The 16,895-nt window shown below is 48.3% G+C and overlaps 3 non-coding genes across 3 annotated transcripts; all 3 read right to left on the reverse strand.

Annotated features, from left to right (window-relative positions):
- Positions 1-14,453: 14,453 nt before the first annotated feature.
- Positions 14,454-14,572, reverse strand: LOC131765982 (5S ribosomal RNA). Its single transcript, XR_009338326.1, has one exon. It is a non-coding gene; the product is annotated as a 5S ribosomal RNA (ribosomal RNA).
- A 1,044-nt stretch (positions 14,573-15,616) lies between these two features.
- Positions 15,617-15,735, reverse strand: LOC131766085 (5S ribosomal RNA). The gene has a single exon (XR_009338386.1). It is a non-coding gene; the product is annotated as a 5S ribosomal RNA (ribosomal RNA).
- A 1,030-nt stretch (positions 15,736-16,765) lies between these two features.
- On the reverse strand, positions 16,766-16,884 carry LOC131766096 (5S ribosomal RNA). The gene has a single exon (XR_009338397.1). It is a non-coding gene; the product is annotated as a 5S ribosomal RNA (ribosomal RNA).
- Between the last annotated feature and the right edge of the window lie 11 nt (positions 16,885-16,895).

The raw sequence follows: 16,895 nt of genomic DNA on the forward strand, positions 1-16,895 counted from the left end.
AACATGGGAACTTGCCTAAAGTTATCAGCTGACTTTTCAGGATAACCTCTGCATGTCAGAAGGGAGTGGCATGGTATATTTAAAGTTATGAAAGGGAAAAGCCTAAGCCTATGACCAAAAAAACTCTACCCAGCAAGGCTCTCCTTCAGATTTGATGGAGAGATCTAAAGTTTTACAGAGAAGCAAAAGTAAAAGAGCTCAGCATCGCCAAACCAGCTTTATGAGAAATCTAAAAGGGGCTTTTCTAAGTGAAAAAGAAAAGGTCACGACTGAAACAAAAATTAGGAAATGAAACTTACTAAAGGAAAAACCTCATTGGTTAAGGCAAATATTCAACAAAGGTAGTAAATCAACCACATACACAGCTAATAGGAAGGATGAAAGAAAACAGTAATAAAATCATCTATATTGACAATAAGAAGTTAAGGGACACACAAAACAAGCAGATGTAAAATATAAGGTCAAATTCAGTAACTGTGGGGGAGGAGGGTAACAATGCAGGGTTGTTAGTGTCCATGTGAAATTAAGAGCTCAGCAACTTAATCACACACACACACACACACACACACACACACACACACACAACTTAAAGAAATCCAAACATAATATTAAAGATAGTCCTCACATCACAGATGAATGGAATAAAAGGGGAAGAAAGGAACACTGAAGAAATTAAAGAGGGATTCTAAAAATACCCAAGACAAATGAGAATGAACACACAATGATCCCAAATATATGGGACACAGCCTACGCAGTTCACAGGGGGAAGTTATAGTGATATAAGCTTATTCTTAGGAAACAAGAAAAATATCAAATAAACAACCTAACATTACACCTGAAGGAATTAGAAAAAGAAGAAACAACAAAACTCAAAGCTGTCAGACAGACAAATTAAGAAAACTACACCATATGTAATCACATCAAAAAGAATAAGATACCTAGGAATAAACACACCTAAGCAGGTAAAAGACATGTGCTCAGAAATCTAACAGCCATTGGTGAAAGAAGTTGAAGGCAACCCAAAAAGATGGAAAAATATAGCATGTGCATGGACTGGAAGAATTAATACTGTTAAAACAACCATACTACCAAAGACAATCTACAGATTTAATGCAATCCCTATCAGAATACTAAAGCATTTTCACAGAACTTGAAAGGGTAATTTTAAAATTTGTATAGAAACACAAAGACCCCAAATAGCCAAACAATCTTGAGAAAGAACAGAGCTGGAGGTATCACACACCTTGACTTCAGACTATATTGCAGAGCAACAGTAATCAAAGAGAATCATACCGGAGCAAAAACAGACACAAAAATCACTGGAATAGAACAGAGATCCCAGAAATAAGCCCACGCGCTTATATTTAATTGATTTATGACAAAGAAGGCAATATGGAGAAAAAACTGTCTCTTCAATAAGTGGTACTAGGAAAATTGGTCAGCTACATGGAAAAGAATAAAATTAGATTATTTTAGCACACCATATATAAAATAAATGCAAAACTGAATAAAGACCTAAATGTAGGACCAGAAACCATAAAACCCCTTGAGGAAAATATAGAATATTCTTCAACATAAATTTAGGTTCGGTCTACTAAGGCAAATGAAACAAAAGCAAAAATAAACAAATGGGACTTCACTAAACTTAAAAGATTTTGCACAGCAAAGGAAACCATAGACAAAATGAAAAGACAACCTGCTGAAGGAGAGAAAATATTTTCACATGATAAGAGGTTAACACCAAAAAGATGACCAAGCAAGGGTTAATATCTAAACTACAGAAACAGCACATATAACTCAATAGCAAAAAAACACCCAAAATCTTTTTTTAAAAAATGAGAAGACATAAATGGACATATTTCCAAGGAAAAAATACAGATAGACAGCCAGAACTCACAAAGATGCTAAACATAGCTAATAGGCAGTAAAATGCAAATCAAAACTATGAGATATATCATCTCAGTCTTGTCAGAATGGCTGTCATCAAAAAGATCACAAATAACAAATGTTAGTGAGGATGTGGAGAAAGGGAAACTCTTGTACACTCTTGATGCGAATGTGAATTAGTGCAGCTACTGTGGAAAGCAGAACGGAGGTTCCACAAAAAACTAAAAGTAGAACTACCATAATATCCAGCAATTTCACTCTTGGGTATATGAGAAGAAAACAAAAACACTATTTCAAAAAAAGAACTGCCATAGCCAAGATAGAGAGTCAAACTAAGTGTTCATCAATAGGTTAGTGGATAAAAAAGATTTTCTATGATGACTTCAGCAAAAAATGAAATTTTGCCATTTGCAAGAACATGGATGGACTTGGAGGGTATTATGCTTAGTAAAATGAGCCGCAGAGAAAACAAGCATGGTATGTTATCACTTACATAAATTGAATACAACAACAACAACAAAAAGAGACTCACAGATTAAAGAACAGACTAGTGGTTACCAGCAGGGAGAGATAGGGTGGAAGAGCAAAATAGTGGTAGGAGATTTTGAGGTATAATCCACTATGTATAAAATCAATAATCTATAATGATGTACTCTATAGCATAGGGAATATAGTCACTCTTTTAAAATAACTATAAATGGAGAAGAACATGGGCTTCCCTGGTGGCACAGTGGTTGAGAGTCTGCCTGCCGATGCAGGGGACGCGGGTTCGTGCCCCAGTCCGGGAAGATCCCACATGCCGCGGAGCGGCTGGGCCCGTGAGCCACGGCCGCTGAGCCTGCGCGTCCGGAGCCTGTGCTCAAAAAAAAAAAAAAAAAAAATGGAGAAGAACCTAAACACTTATGAATCACTATGTTGTACCTTTGAAACGAATATAATAATGTAAATTAACTATAGATCAGTAAAATATAAAGTAAGAAACAATAAAGGGGAGACAGATTATTAGATAGAAATCAAATAAACACAAGTTTTGGAAATCAAGGAATTAAAAAACAACATGTAAGACAAAACATTGGCATTTAAAGTGTACAATCTATTCATTTAAAAGAAATCATTTAAGTGTTAAAATATGGTATCCATTCTCACAATTTTGTATATCTAGGATAAATTATTATCTACAAAAATATGTTACAAATATTCACCCAAAAAGAAAGAGAAAATTTGGATTAACAGATTTTAGTATACAACTTTAATATCAAAGTCTCTATCTAAAATTGATTTGAATAAGTTGTTAGCCACTTCTAGTTTCTTTGTGATGTAAAATCTTTTAAAGAATAAAAATCAGCCTTTCTACATTATTCCATTAGACATACATAGAAGTTAAAAGAAATGAGAAAACAGAACAATCAACCAAGAAGATGAATTTATTGAGAAACAGTCATTCTTTCTCACTCCTCCTTTTCTTTTCCTCCTTTTCCAGGTCTCTTTCGGTTCCAATCAAGAGAAGTCTTGAGAGTTCTGAGAATATTTCTTTAAGGGCTTCAAATCACCAAACCTATGCCCTCTGCCACAACTACACACACAGGAACAAAAATAAACCTCTTCTATCTACTCATGTAGGATAGATTCATGCAAAATTAACTCCTACATGGAGACCAACAGGTGAGTTTTCTACATGTTCTTTATAATGTCCTTCCATTATAGTAAATCCCACACATTATGAGGCAGAAGCGGTTATGTGAGCTTTTCCTTGAAGTCAAAAAACCTGCATTCATTTCAAGTACCTGGTGATCATAGGGTACAGCCAGGGAAGGTGCCATCCCCCTTGGGGGGCGGTGTGGTGGCGGTGAATGGGGTCCCACAACCATGCATCTCCTAATGTACGGATTCTGGAGAAACAAAGGGCGGTCTCACCGCAGACAGCCTGTCAGGCTTTCGGGCCACTGGGCAACCGACCAGCCTGGAAGTGCCCTATCAGTTGCTGAAAGGAAAACTCTGTCCCCCCGTGAAGCCAGGCAATTTAGGCCAGAGAGTCAGAGGAGATTGGTAATCAACTCCTCCTCTCTGCTCACCTCCTTGGGGTTACAGCAACCCCATCTCCAAACCCAAATCTGACCCTGAGTGCCAAACTGGGAGTGGCAGGTGGGCTCTGCCGGTGCTTTATCGCCCTCTGGAGGTTGTCTGCTCTAATGGCAACTCTCAGCCCTTCCTCCTGCTCCTTCCCTAGTCCTGGGGGTTGCCTTGGCCTCCTGCAGCTACTGGCCTGATTTCATTCTTCTTTTTTCTCCAATTACAATGAAGTGTCTTACAGAGGTTTGGAATCTCTTGATGAAGGAAGATCTTTTAGTCAATACCCCTTAACCATGAGAAGTTGGTTTCAAGAATGAACCTAAAATATTGTATTTTTCTCCTGATGATTCCAAGGAGAGACAGCTCAAGTTTTCTAAATCATAAGAAAAACAAGCTATAAATATGATATTCTGAGCCAGAGAAGAAAAAGCAGTTTTTAGCACCCACTCCTCATATCGTATGACTGGGATTTAAATCAATCAGCTGCCACTGGTTTTTAAATCACATGACCCAATTTTCAATCAATCAGCTGCTTCCCTGTAACTAACGTGACTTGGCTTTGAATAGTAAGAAATGCAGAGGTATAAAAATGATGTTCTGAACAATAAATGGAAAAACATTTTAGAAAGTTTTTTCTTTTCGAATGGACCATTCATTGCATACAGAATAAAGGATTATCTTGTGGATTTCTTGAACTGTAAACACATACAATGTCTCCTTTGGCTTGATTGACTTAGTTTTTTGGGGTTTTTTTGTTGTTGTTGTTAACATCTTTATTGGCATATAATTGCTTTACCATGTTGTGTTAGCTTCTACTGTATAAGAAAGTGAATCAGCTATTCGTATACATATATCCCCATATACCCTCCCTCTTGCATCTCCCTCCCACCCTCCTTATCCTAGGGGTCACAAAGCACCGAGCTGATCTCCCTGTGCTATATGCAGCTGCTTCCCACTAGCTATCTATTTCACCTTTGCTATTGCGTATATGTCCATGCCACTCTCTCACTTCATCTCAGCTTACCCTTCCCACTCCCCGTGTCCTCAAGCCTGTTCTCTACATCTGTGTCTTTATTCCTCTGCAGCGACTCCTGCTAGGGATGGATACTTCCTTTTACGCTCAGGGGAAATCCCCTAGCTTGAATATGATTTGAGTTTGACCCTGTGAAACCATCAGAACTTCCCACCAGAGATAAATGAGGAGATTCTGGCCTTTATTAGTATGCACGATGAACACGAGTGTCCTGGCTGTGCTTGCCAACCCTCCTATTTTATCCACCTATTTTTATCCACCTTCCTCCCTGTGAGTACCTTTGACCAACCCTGAGCTCAGACTCCTGACCTATTACAGTGACTTTGTCAGTCATTCTTTAAAAATGGACAGGTAATAAAATGAATTTAACCTAGAAGCAGCAGCTCAGTAATGGAAATAAAATCATCAGAAGTTATCTAATCACAGCCACAGCCATCCAGGGCTCTGTCTTATCTGCCCGGTCATAAGAATGGGACCTTCCTAAACTTGAAGGGCATCCAATCAAATAAGTAAAGGTTTTGCTCACCTCTGGCTCTTGGAGGGATTGCCAGACAGTCTACCCAGTGTATACTAACTGCAAAAATCTGTCATGGTTCTGAAACACCTATGTTTCAAGAAAGCTTTTTGGGGTGCATGTGGAAGGTTTCTTTTTGACATCAAGCAAAAAATAAATCACCAAGCTCTTTGAGCACAGGGGTTCTGAACAGGGCAGTAGAAGGAAAGAATGGACACAAAAGACGATCTCCTCTGAAATGAAGGTCATTTTTCCAAAAGAGTAGGATTTAGTCTCAGTTAAAGGAGAACACTTTTAAATAGCTTGGACAGCTCCAAACTGCAACTTAGGAAATGAGTGCTTCAAAAGAACAGTGCTTTAAAGGTCCTGGTAAGGCAGCAAGAAGATGAAGAGTTGGTTTTTCATAGTTTTGAACACAGGAGTAAAGAAGCAGAGGCATCTCTGACTAAAAGGCCCTGAGATCCTATGGCATCAATGGGTCAGTTGCAAGGGGCAGAGGGTGTGGGCGGCGATATTTCTCTCTCAAAGTCTCCCAGCACAGCCACCCCTCCCTATCCCACGCCCCTACTCCCTTCACCCATCCACCCTCCACTGTTGGGTCCCCAGAGACAGCACTTCTTAAGTTGGAGCACTCAGGCACCATCTCTGCACTCTGGATTCTTCCTGGAGCTTGGCAAGTTCTGGGACAGGAAGCCAGGTCTGCAAGGCCGCTGGGGTGCAGTCGGACCTGCAGGCCTGGAGGGGAACTGGAGCCCTGAAGCCCACCCACGTCCTTGAAGCCAAGGGAGGAACACATCCTCCTAACAGTACTTCTCAAGGGTCAGCGTGCTCCCCACACGACGGTGACTATATTCTCTTGAGGCAGCAAGGACTGACTCTAACTGGCCCCCTCGATTCCGCCTTAAGGGTCCTCTCACATGTGTGATAGCGCAGGCCCCGGATCTCTTTAGTCAGCTGAGGACAGTGCTGCCGGTGTCCCTCCAGTCCCATCCCCCAGCCCCTCGCTCTGGGACTGTATCTAATAGAAGAAAGAGCACAGAGGAATTGGCTGAATCAAGGGACCTGGGAGCCTGGGTATGAGTTTGAAGACCGAGAACCTAAGGCGCAATTACATATTATTGGAAACTCTTGTGGGATATGTGGGGGGAGGTTAGGAGGCTGAGAGGCTGAGTCGACCTGGTGAGTCCAGCCCAAGAACACCACACAGCCCCGCCCCCCTTCCCTGACATCAGACAAGGGGTGCCGCAACTCCAGCTGGGACTCTGCACTTCCCCCTCCCTGATTCTCCTCCAGAAGAGCAGGTGGTCCCCCTCTGAGGGCAGCGGCAAGACAACGGACCAAGTCCCCCTGCACTAAGGTGCTACTGGATGCTCTTCCTGAACAGCAGTGCTGGCTTGGAGCGAACCCGTGCACCACCAAAGTTGGTCTCGTCCTACAGCTGATGGACGCAGGCTTTAAGTCAGCTGCCTTGGCTTTAAATCAATCAGTCCCCCCCCTTTAAGTTAGGTGACCCGACTTTCAATCACTGTCTGCCCCTCAAGCCTGCAGCTTCAAACGTTGAGAACTTCACGTTGATCTCAGCACCTAACATAGCAGAATGCACACTGTAGTCATCCCCAAGCCTGGCTTAGAAGCACGATATAAGATAAGGGGATGGGCGTGCACACATGGTGATGGGGGTGTACTTCATGTACCAGAAGGGTCTAGGTACTCTGGGGTACAGCAAGCAGTGCACGATGCAACAGCTCCCTGGCAAAGCTGGTGGTGCACAGGGAGAGCAGGCACACCCAGGCATGCCGATGTTCCAGGACGGGAGCTGGGGCACAGCCAGCCGGGAGGGTGTGACAGTGGAGGATCTGAGCCTTCTTGAGAAAGGCAGACACAGAGGATGGATGAGAAACAAAGACCATATGAAACATAGATTTGAAAAACACACTCTGCTCTTGAAATTGGGGTGGGGAGCACCCCAGATTTGAATCCTCTTCCTCCCCAGTAGTTAGTGCTTTGGCATTTGCCCAATTACTTATAAAATGTGACTGATAATATCTAACCCATAGAATACTGCATTTGGAGTGGTTTGCGTGTTTATGTTTCTATAGGGGAATAAACTTTTCTACAAGAAAAATGTATATTTTCTGAAATAAATTAAAACCCTTTTTTAAAAAAGTACTATAATTGGACTTCCTTGGTGGCGCAGTGGTTAAGAATCTGCCTGCCAAGGCAGGGGACATGGGCTCGAGCCCTGGTCAGGGAAGATCCCACATGCCGCGGAGCAGCTAAGCCCATGCACCACAACTACTGAGTCTGCAGGCCACAACTACCGAAGCCCACGTGCCTAGAGCCAGTGCTCCACAACAAGCGCAACAAAAGAATCCACTGCAATGAGAAGCCCGCGCACCACAACAACGAGTAAGCCCCGCTCACTGCAACTAGAGAAAGCCCACACACAGCAAAGAAGGCCCAACGCAGGAAAAAAAAAAAATATTTTTTTAAGAAACTACTATATCCTTCTGTACATCTTTCTCTGGGAAGAACAGAGAGAAGGAGTGCGAGAATGAGAAAGACCAATACTTAGTGCACATCCCTGATGCAGGTGCTCTGATGGCTCAGATAGATTTATCCCCACTTTTACAAAGGAGGAAATAAGTTCAGAGAGGTTTAGTAATTTTCCCAAAGCCAAACAGCTATTAAGTGGCAGAACCAAGATCTGAAACAAGTCTGTTACCTTCAAAGCCTAAGCCCTCATCACAACAAAACGCAATTAATATTTACATTTATCAAATTACATTGCAACCTGGGGAGTTCTTGGCACAATCCTGAATAAGAGTGAGAAAGAAAGAAATACCATTGTTCCTACAGTCAACCAAAATTTTTGGAGCAGCTGCTAGATGCCTGGCCCTTTTGGGGGTTCAGCAGTGATCAAGACAGGAAGAGTCCTGCTTTCATTAACCATGCAGTGGGGAGGAGAGATGGGTGCAACTTGGGTGAGGGATTTCACATTGCTGGGTCTCTGTTTTCTCATCTGGAAAATGGGATGGGTGTTTCTCATTTTCTGGGATTGTCCAGCCCTCACATTTTCTGATTCCATAAGAAGCATTTGTTTTCCTGTTTCTTCAAAATTCATTCAGGCCATGAGCTGTAATGAATATTGTTAGCTGCTTCCCAAATCACTCTATTCCCACTCTTTTCCTGTGATCCGGTCTTTCCCGAAATATAACTCACAATCAATCAAGTCACAGAACTAAGGGGCACCCTGCAGAAAAATTCCAACCCTTGCTTCTCAGGAGCTCTGCGGCCTACCTGCCAGGTAAACTTAACTCTCCTGGCACAAGGTGGCCATCCCTCGTTTCACATCAACATGATCCCAGGCGCAAACCTCCTTGTTTTTCCATTTTGTCTTTAAGTTACTTGTTGAAACAACTGCACAAATATGCCTAGGATATAAAATCAGGCATCTTCTGCCCCCAGTGCCTACTAATAAATGATTTTCTGCCACTTTAATGATAAAGATAGAACATTTCAATATTCTGATGCCCTTATTATTTGTAATTTTGTTGATATTTCTATTGAATGCATCTTGCAATATTTTAACAATGGAACATTTATTTAGGTTGTTCCAACCCAGGCCTTTAGTGATAAAGGTTTTGTTGTTATATTTCTATTATGTTTCCCATTGATGAAATTAATACATAGAGGGCAGTAGTACAAGTTGATTGGACTTGAGAACCTCTATTAGCACAGTTAAGTATAAATATTATCTATATGTAAACCGAAGTACATGCCGAGTGAGATTCTCCTACTCTTTTTCACTGTCTGCCCCTCAAGCCTGTGAGAAACGGAATATTTCTTGCCATCTCAGTAAACAAAGGATGTCATAGTCATCAGCACTTGCAGCCCTCCAATGTGAGCCGGCTGGCCCTGAGGAACTCAGGATATGCAAATACAGAATGCTGGCCCCAGAGAGCTGAGGTGCATATCAAAGGAAGGATCGCAGTGAGCCCAAACTCTGGCATCTTCCCATACAAAGAAAAGCGCTGCATTCCTCACCTTGCGGAGCTAGTTTTCCTTAGTTAACAATCACCTTTGGATGTTCCCCATTACCTGCGCCAGTCCCCCGCCCTGCCCCCTCCCCCCCCCCCCGGTACTTTAGCTCAGGGAGGAAGGAGCGCAGAGGGGCTCGGCTGAATAAGGGGCCTGCGAGCCTCGGGAGAAGTTTTCGGCCGCTTTCCCCGCAGTCGGGAGGAGGGGCGCTGACGCTGCAGCCCAGCCGGACCCTGCGCCTCCTTTGCCCCGTTTCCCCTCACGACGCTCAGGCCGAGCCCCTCCCCACGACCCCCAGGCCCCGCGAGCCAGGCCGACGGCAGGGGCGAGAGGAGGGACCGAAGTTTCCCGGGACCAGACGCTGGGGGCCGCTCGTTCTGCACAGCAGCGGCGGGTGGCAGCGAACCCCTGCACCTCAGAAACTGGTCTTGCGCGGCAGCCTGACCGGACCAGGCGGAGGGTCGGCGCCCACTTACCCGGCCCAACGTCCCCACGACTGTCGCGGCTTCGTCCGCCGGGGCCCCTCCAGAGCCGGCAGCCTCAGTGAGGCCGCCCTCCCCTCGGGCTCTGGGGCAGTTCCGTGACGGCGGAGGGAAGAGACCCCGAGCCGGGAGTTCCAGCTCTGCGGAAACGCGGGCTCCGTTCTGGGCGCAGAGTGTGGGACCGCTCTGCCTCGAGGCCTTCCGGGAGGGAGGGGGGCGCCCGGGGCAGGAGCCGCCAGGAGCGCAGGGCCCCGTCGGGGGTCCCGGAGGGGCGGCCCGGCCTGGGGCCCCGCCCACTGTGGCCGCAGCCCAGGCCTTTTTCCTGGAATCCTACACAAAAATGTTAGAAAGATACAGTCTATAGTAAATATTCACAAATGATTGTTGCTGCTGTGCTGACTATCCTATTAAAGGTGTAAAATCCATAAAACACTTTAAGTTCAAAGTTAAATATGAATTTTTACCTTTCTAATTATGTCTCTGCTATTCACAATTGTCGTTAATGAATCAGAGACTGTGACATCACTAGTTTAAAATGAGCTTGTTAAAAAAATAAAACTCAGGCCCACCGGACCTACTGAATCACAATCTGCACTTTCACAATCTCTCCAGTATACCTGTATACCCATGAATAGTTGAAAGGTACATTTCTACCTCGACATGTCTTCTCTGTCTGAGAAATACACACATTTTATCCACTTTGATATAAATAAAATACTCAAAAATGCATATGACTCTTTTGAAACCATCATTTTATCATTTCTTTTCCAGATAAGTATAGTCTCTATACTGGTTTTGTGGATCACATGCCATACTCTTTTCTTGTAGTTAGAAATAAGGTATATATATATATATATATATATATATATAAGTGAATAATTGAAGACACTTTTCTAAATTAAAACCAGTTCTCTTAACTTGCTGTTTTCTTCTTGGGTCACATTATGAGCTCTTCCCGTGGCCACATGGCATGTGTACTTTTAATTTCAGGGACTGCTGACATTCCAGGATGTGGCCATAGATTTCTCTCAAGAGGAGTGAGAATGCCTGGACCAAGATCAGTGGGAATTGTACAGGGATGTGATGTGAGAGAAGTATAGGAACCTGCTCTCCTTGGGTGAGGATACCTTCCTTCCACATTTCCTTACCCAACCAGGGGGTTTAGAGTCCTTCATTTGTAGAATGTCTCCTGGAATCTTCTTCTTCCTACAATAGGGTTTCAGATTGCAACGTTTCAGGACAGATTGGGATTTGTGGGTATAATTTATCTTATTCTTTTTAAATTGAAGCCTCCTTTTTAATATACTTTGTAATTGCTTGGGGTGTGTCTATATGAACTGTGTACTATTGCTTCTGTTATAGTTCTTACAATACTTTATTGTCTTATTTTCTGTAACAATTTTCCATGGATTCTTTGGGCTTAAGGTATATTAAAAGGGAGACTGCTATTCTGGGACTTCCCTGGTGATGCAGTGGTTAAGAATTGCCTGCCAATGCAGGGGACACGGGTTCAATCCCCAGTCCGGGAAGATCCCACGTGCCACGGAGCAACTAAGCCAGTGGGCCACAACTACTGAGCCTGCGTGCCACAACTACTGAAACCGGTGTACCTTAAGCCCGTGCGCCATTTAATTTTTGATAATAAAACCACCTCTCAGTAATTAAAATTTAGACCAGCTAGTCAAAATGCTTTATCATCTGTTCTTCTAAAACACTGATCAACAGAACAAGTTGTACTAGGGATAATAGTGGAATTGTATTCTGGAGTTCATATCGGCAATATGGTTTATGACCTTGATGCTGGATCACGACATTTCAATGGTATAACTGCTATTAATTGTCTGTTTGTTCAACGATTAAAGTCTCACGTGATCTGAGTTCAGCCTGGAGTCATCCTGGTTGGTTTCTGTCTATTGCAGATTTCTTCCAGTATGAAAGGACAAGAGCAATACGGCTTACTTTACAAAATGTCGTCAAACTAAATGATGATATAATCTACATTCAATTAATTTATACATACCCTACTGTAGAAGAGGGTTTGTTACGGTGGCAGAGCCCGGTAATTATGTAAAACGGAAACATTTATCTGTACTGGTTCAAGTCCTCTTCCTAAGAATATGTTTATAATCAACATTCTTTCACAAATTACCCAATTTAATTCACCATAACATTCCTCATATTAACTAAATGGAAAATCCTAGGCTATATACAAATCCAGAAAGGGCCAAAAATCATCAGCCCCCATGGATTATTACAACCCATTGCTGAGGTATTCACATTACTTTTAAAAGAACCACTATGTCCATCAACATCATCTATTTATATATTATTGCCCCAATGCTAGCCTTAACCTTGGCTCTCACAACATGAATTCCTCTTCGCATATCTTATCCACTAATTAATATAAATGTAGGCACATTATTTATATTAGCCATATCACACCTAGCCATTTATTCCATCCTCAGATCTGGATGAGCTTCACATTCAAAATACTCACTCACTGGAGCTCTAAGGACAGTAGCACAGACAATCTCATACGAAGTAATGTAGCAGTTATTCTATTCTCAGTCTTACTGATAAATGGATCATTTACACTTTCAACAGTAATTATTACACAAGAACACCTATGACTAATTTCCTCCTGACCCCTACCCAGAATTTGATTACCTCCACAGTAGCAGAAATCCAATGAAGCCCCACTTGATTTAACAGAAGTAGAATCAAAACCTGTGTATGTCTTCAATGTAGAAAATGTAACAGGCCCATTCACACCGTCCTTCCTAGAGAATATGTCAATTTCCTTATAATAAACATTTCCACAACAATCCATTTTTAGGAGCATTCGACAATCCCTAGGTGCCAGAAGTATAGATTCTTTCATCTTGTGAATATAGTTTTTTCAAAAATAATTTTTATAGTTTTACTACCTTTAAACAAAATGTACTCCATTGCTGTGGAATATTCCTTCATAGGAGTGTGCATGGTTCATTTCTGCATCCACTTGTGGTGGCCTTCAGGTTCTTTCAGGTTTGGCTCCTGTGGCTGCAGAGTCCGTGTACGTGTGTCCTGGTGCAGGGCTGGTGGGTTTGTATTCAGCTGGGAGGAGCATTGCGGGTCTGTGTGCACGGACTTCGCTATCTGAGGCCCGATTGTCTCAGAAGTGGTTGCGTTCCCCCGCTGCGTACCAGACTTTCCATTGCTACACATCCTGCTGATATTTGATACTATGTCTTTCATGTCTGCCATTCTGGTAGGTGTATGCACAGTATTTTTCTTACGGTTTTAATCCCTCGGTGGTTAGTGAAGTTGTGCATCTTGTGGTATTCATGGACTATTTCCTGTTGTTTTTTAAAAAGTTTTAAAAATTGTGGTCCAATACACGTAACACTGTTGTGCAAAGCTGACTGCCATTGTCCTCCAGAACTTCATCTTGCAAAACTGAAACAGTCCCCATTAAACACTCACTCCCCATCGTCCCTCCCTCAGCCCCTAGAACTCAACATCCTACTTTCTGTCTCCGACTGCTCTAGGAGCCTTGTATGAGTGGATCAAGAACTGTTTCTTTTTGTGTGTGTCTATCTTACATCACTGAGCATAATGCCCGCAAGGTTCATCCCTGGTGCAGTCTGTGTCAGAATTGCCTTCCTTGGGCTTCCCTGGTGGAGCAGTGGTTGAGAATCTGCCTGCCGATGCAGGGGAGACGGGTTCGTGCCCTAGTCAACGAAAACCCCACATGCTGCGGAGCGGCTGGGCCGGTGAGTCATGGCGGCTAAGCATGCGTGTCTCGAGCCTGTGCTCTACGACGGGAGAGGCCACAACAGTGAGAGGCCAGCAAACCGCAAGAAAAAAAAAAAAAAACATTGCCTTCTTTTCCGGCTGAATAACATTCCCTGGTATTGATGCATCATGTTTTTCTACTCCATTCATCAATTAGTGACACAAAAAATAACTACATTGATTTCTCCTATCAAAATATTTGTGAAATAACGTCAGGAAGTCCTATGAATCAAAAGTCATTTGTGGGCATCCCTGCTGGCGGAGGGGTTAGAAGACCTCCTGCCTATGAAGAGCAGACGGTTTCGTTCCCCTATCCGGAAAGATCCCACATGCCACGAGGCACCTGCACCCGTGAGCCAAGGACGATCAGCCTGCGCGTCCGTAGCCTGTGGTCCGAAATTTCAAAGGCCACAGCAGTAAGAGGCACGCGAAAGACAAAAAAAAAAAAAAAAAAAAAAAAGAACTTAAAGGCAAAGGACTCCAGAGCGCGCTGTGGTGGCTGGGAGCGGAGGAGACAGGGCCTGCAGAGGCGCCCTGTCGGGTGGGCGGGGGATGGGGGGCTCGGGGAAAGTGGTGGAGGGGGAGGGGGGCGGAGGCGGCCTCGGCCGCGGGCTACTAAAAGGGAAGGCAGGCGGGGCGGGAGGCAAAAAGCCTACAGCACCCGGTATTCCCAGGCGGTCTCCCATCCAAGTACTAACCAGGCCCGACCCTGCTTAGCTTCCGAGATCAGACGAGATCGGGCGCGTTCAGGGTGGTATGGCCGTAGACGGGGGCGAGGGCCGCGGGCTGCCTCTTGAGGAGCCGCTTCGCCGGCGCCGGCGCCTCCCCGACAGCCCGACGGCCCGTCCGCCCCGGCAGGGCCCCGCCGCCCGCCCAGCCGAGGGGATGCAGGCCTCGGGTACCGCGGGGTGGAGGAGGGGCGGGTGGGGTGTGGGCGACCTCCCGGCCCAGGCCGGGCGGGAACCCAGCAAACCCTTCGGCGCTTGGCGCCCCGCCCCCCATCCCGCACGTCGCCCCCAGGAACGAGGCCCCGGAGGCTTCAGGGCCCGGGGCCGGCGGTCCGTTGTGCATTCCCCACCCCCACCCCCCCTGCCCCGCCCACGCGGCGCTAGGCGCAGCCCCACCGCAGCCCGGGCTGGCCATCCATCCGGCCCGACAGCAGTTGGCCCGAAGCCACTGGGAGCCACCGTGGAGTCGGCAAGGCCCCTTGGCGCCGTAGCACGGCCAGCCGCCGAGCACGGGACCCCGACCCTGGTGGCCGGCAAGGCGCGGGGGCGGCGGCCCTGGCCCCCGATGCCTCTCCCGCCCCCGGCCGTGGCGCAACGGCGGAGGGAGGGCTTGTCCCGCAGGCAGCCGTGCACAGACACACCGGCAGACAGGTGGCTGCGCCGGAGCCGGCTGGCCGCCGCTGGCGGCGGCCAAGTGCGGGCCGAGCGGCTCGCGGGCCGCACGGACGGCCCGCGGGCCTGCGGCGCAGTCTGGGTCCGGGCCAGCCACCCCCGGAGCGTCACGTGGGCCGCCGGCCACCGGGGCCGCCTTTCTGGCCGCCTGGCCGGCCAGGGGGGCGGGCAGTGCCCCCTCCAGAGCGCGCTGTGGTGGGAGGGGCCGGAGGAGACGGGGCCTGCAGAGGCGCCCGGACGTGCGGGCGGGGGTGGGCGGCGCGGGGAAAGGGGTGGAGGCAGGGGGTGGGGGGTGGGGGGTGGGGGGTGGGGTGGGGTTGGGCGAGGGGTGCGGGGGGCGTGGGGGCGTGGCGCGGAGGCGGCCTCGGCCGCGGGCTACTAAAAGGGAAGGCAGGCGGGGCGGGAGGCAAAAAGCCTACAGCACCCGGTATTCCCAGGCGGTCTCCCATCCAAGTACTAACCAGGCCCGACCCTGCTTAGCTTCCGAGATCAGACGAGATCGGGCGCGTTCAGGGTGGTATGGCCGTAGACGGGGGCGAGGGCCGCGGGCTGCCTCTTGAGGAGCCGCTTCGCCGGCGCCGGCGCCTCCCCGACAGCCCGACGGCCCGTCCGCCCCGGCAGGGCCCCGCCGCCCGCCCAGCCGGGGGGATGCAGGCCTCGGGTACCGCGGGGTGGAGGAGGGGCGGGTGGGGTGTGGGCGACCTCCCGGCCCAGGCCGGGCGGGAACCCAGCAAACCCTTCGGCGCTTGGCGCCCCGCCCCCCATCCCGCACGTCGCCCCCAGGAACGAGGCCCCGGAGGCTTCAGGGCCCGGGGCCGGCGGTCCGTTGTGCATTCCCCACCCCCACCCCCCCTGCCCCGCCCACGCGGCGCTAGGCGCAGCCCCACCGCAGCCCGGGCTGGCCATCCATCCGGCCCGACAGCAGTTGGCCCGAAGCCACTGGGAGCCACCGTGGAGTCGGCAAGGCCCCTTGGCGCCGTAGCACGGCCAGCCGCCGAGCACGGGACCCCGACCCTGGTGGCCGGCAAGGCGCGGGGGCGGCGGCCCTGGCCCCCGATGCCTCTCCCGCCCCCGGCCGTGGCGCAACGGCGGAGGGAGGGCTTGTCCCGCAGGCAGCCGTGCACAGACACACCGGCAGACAGGTGGCTGCGCCGGAGCCGGCTGGCCGCCGCTGGCGGCGGCCAAGTGCGGGCCGAGCGGCTCGCGGGCCGCACGGACGGCCCGCGGGCCTGCGGCGCAGTCTGGGTCCGGGCCAGCCACCCCCGGAGCGTCACGTGGGCCGCCGGCCACCGGGGCCGCCTTTCTGGCCGCCTGGCCGGCCAGGGGGGCGGGCAGTGCCCCCTCCAGAGCGCGCTGTGGTGGGAGGGGCCGGAGGAGACGGGGCCTGCAGAGGCGCCCGGACGTGCGGGCGGGGGTGGGCGGCGCGGGGAAAGGGGTGGAGGCAGGGCGTGGGGGGTGGGGTGGGGTTGGGCGAGGGGTGCGGGGGGCGTGGGGGCGTGGCGCGGAGGCGGCCTCGGCCGCGGGCTACTAAAAGGGAAGGCAGGCGGGGCGGGAGGCAAAAAGCCTACAGCACCCGGTATTCCCAGGCGGTCTCCCATCCAAGTACTAACCAGGCCCGACCCTGCTTAGCTTCCGAGATCAGACGAGATCGGGCGCGTTCAGGGTGGTATGGCCGTAGACGGGGGCGAGGG

Source organism: Kogia breviceps, chromosome 11 (genome assembly GCF_026419965.1).
Source record: "Kogia breviceps isolate mKogBre1 chromosome 11, mKogBre1 haplotype 1, whole genome shotgun sequence".
Taxonomy (NCBI): Eukaryota; Metazoa; Chordata; class Mammalia; order Artiodactyla; family Physeteridae; genus Kogia; species Kogia breviceps.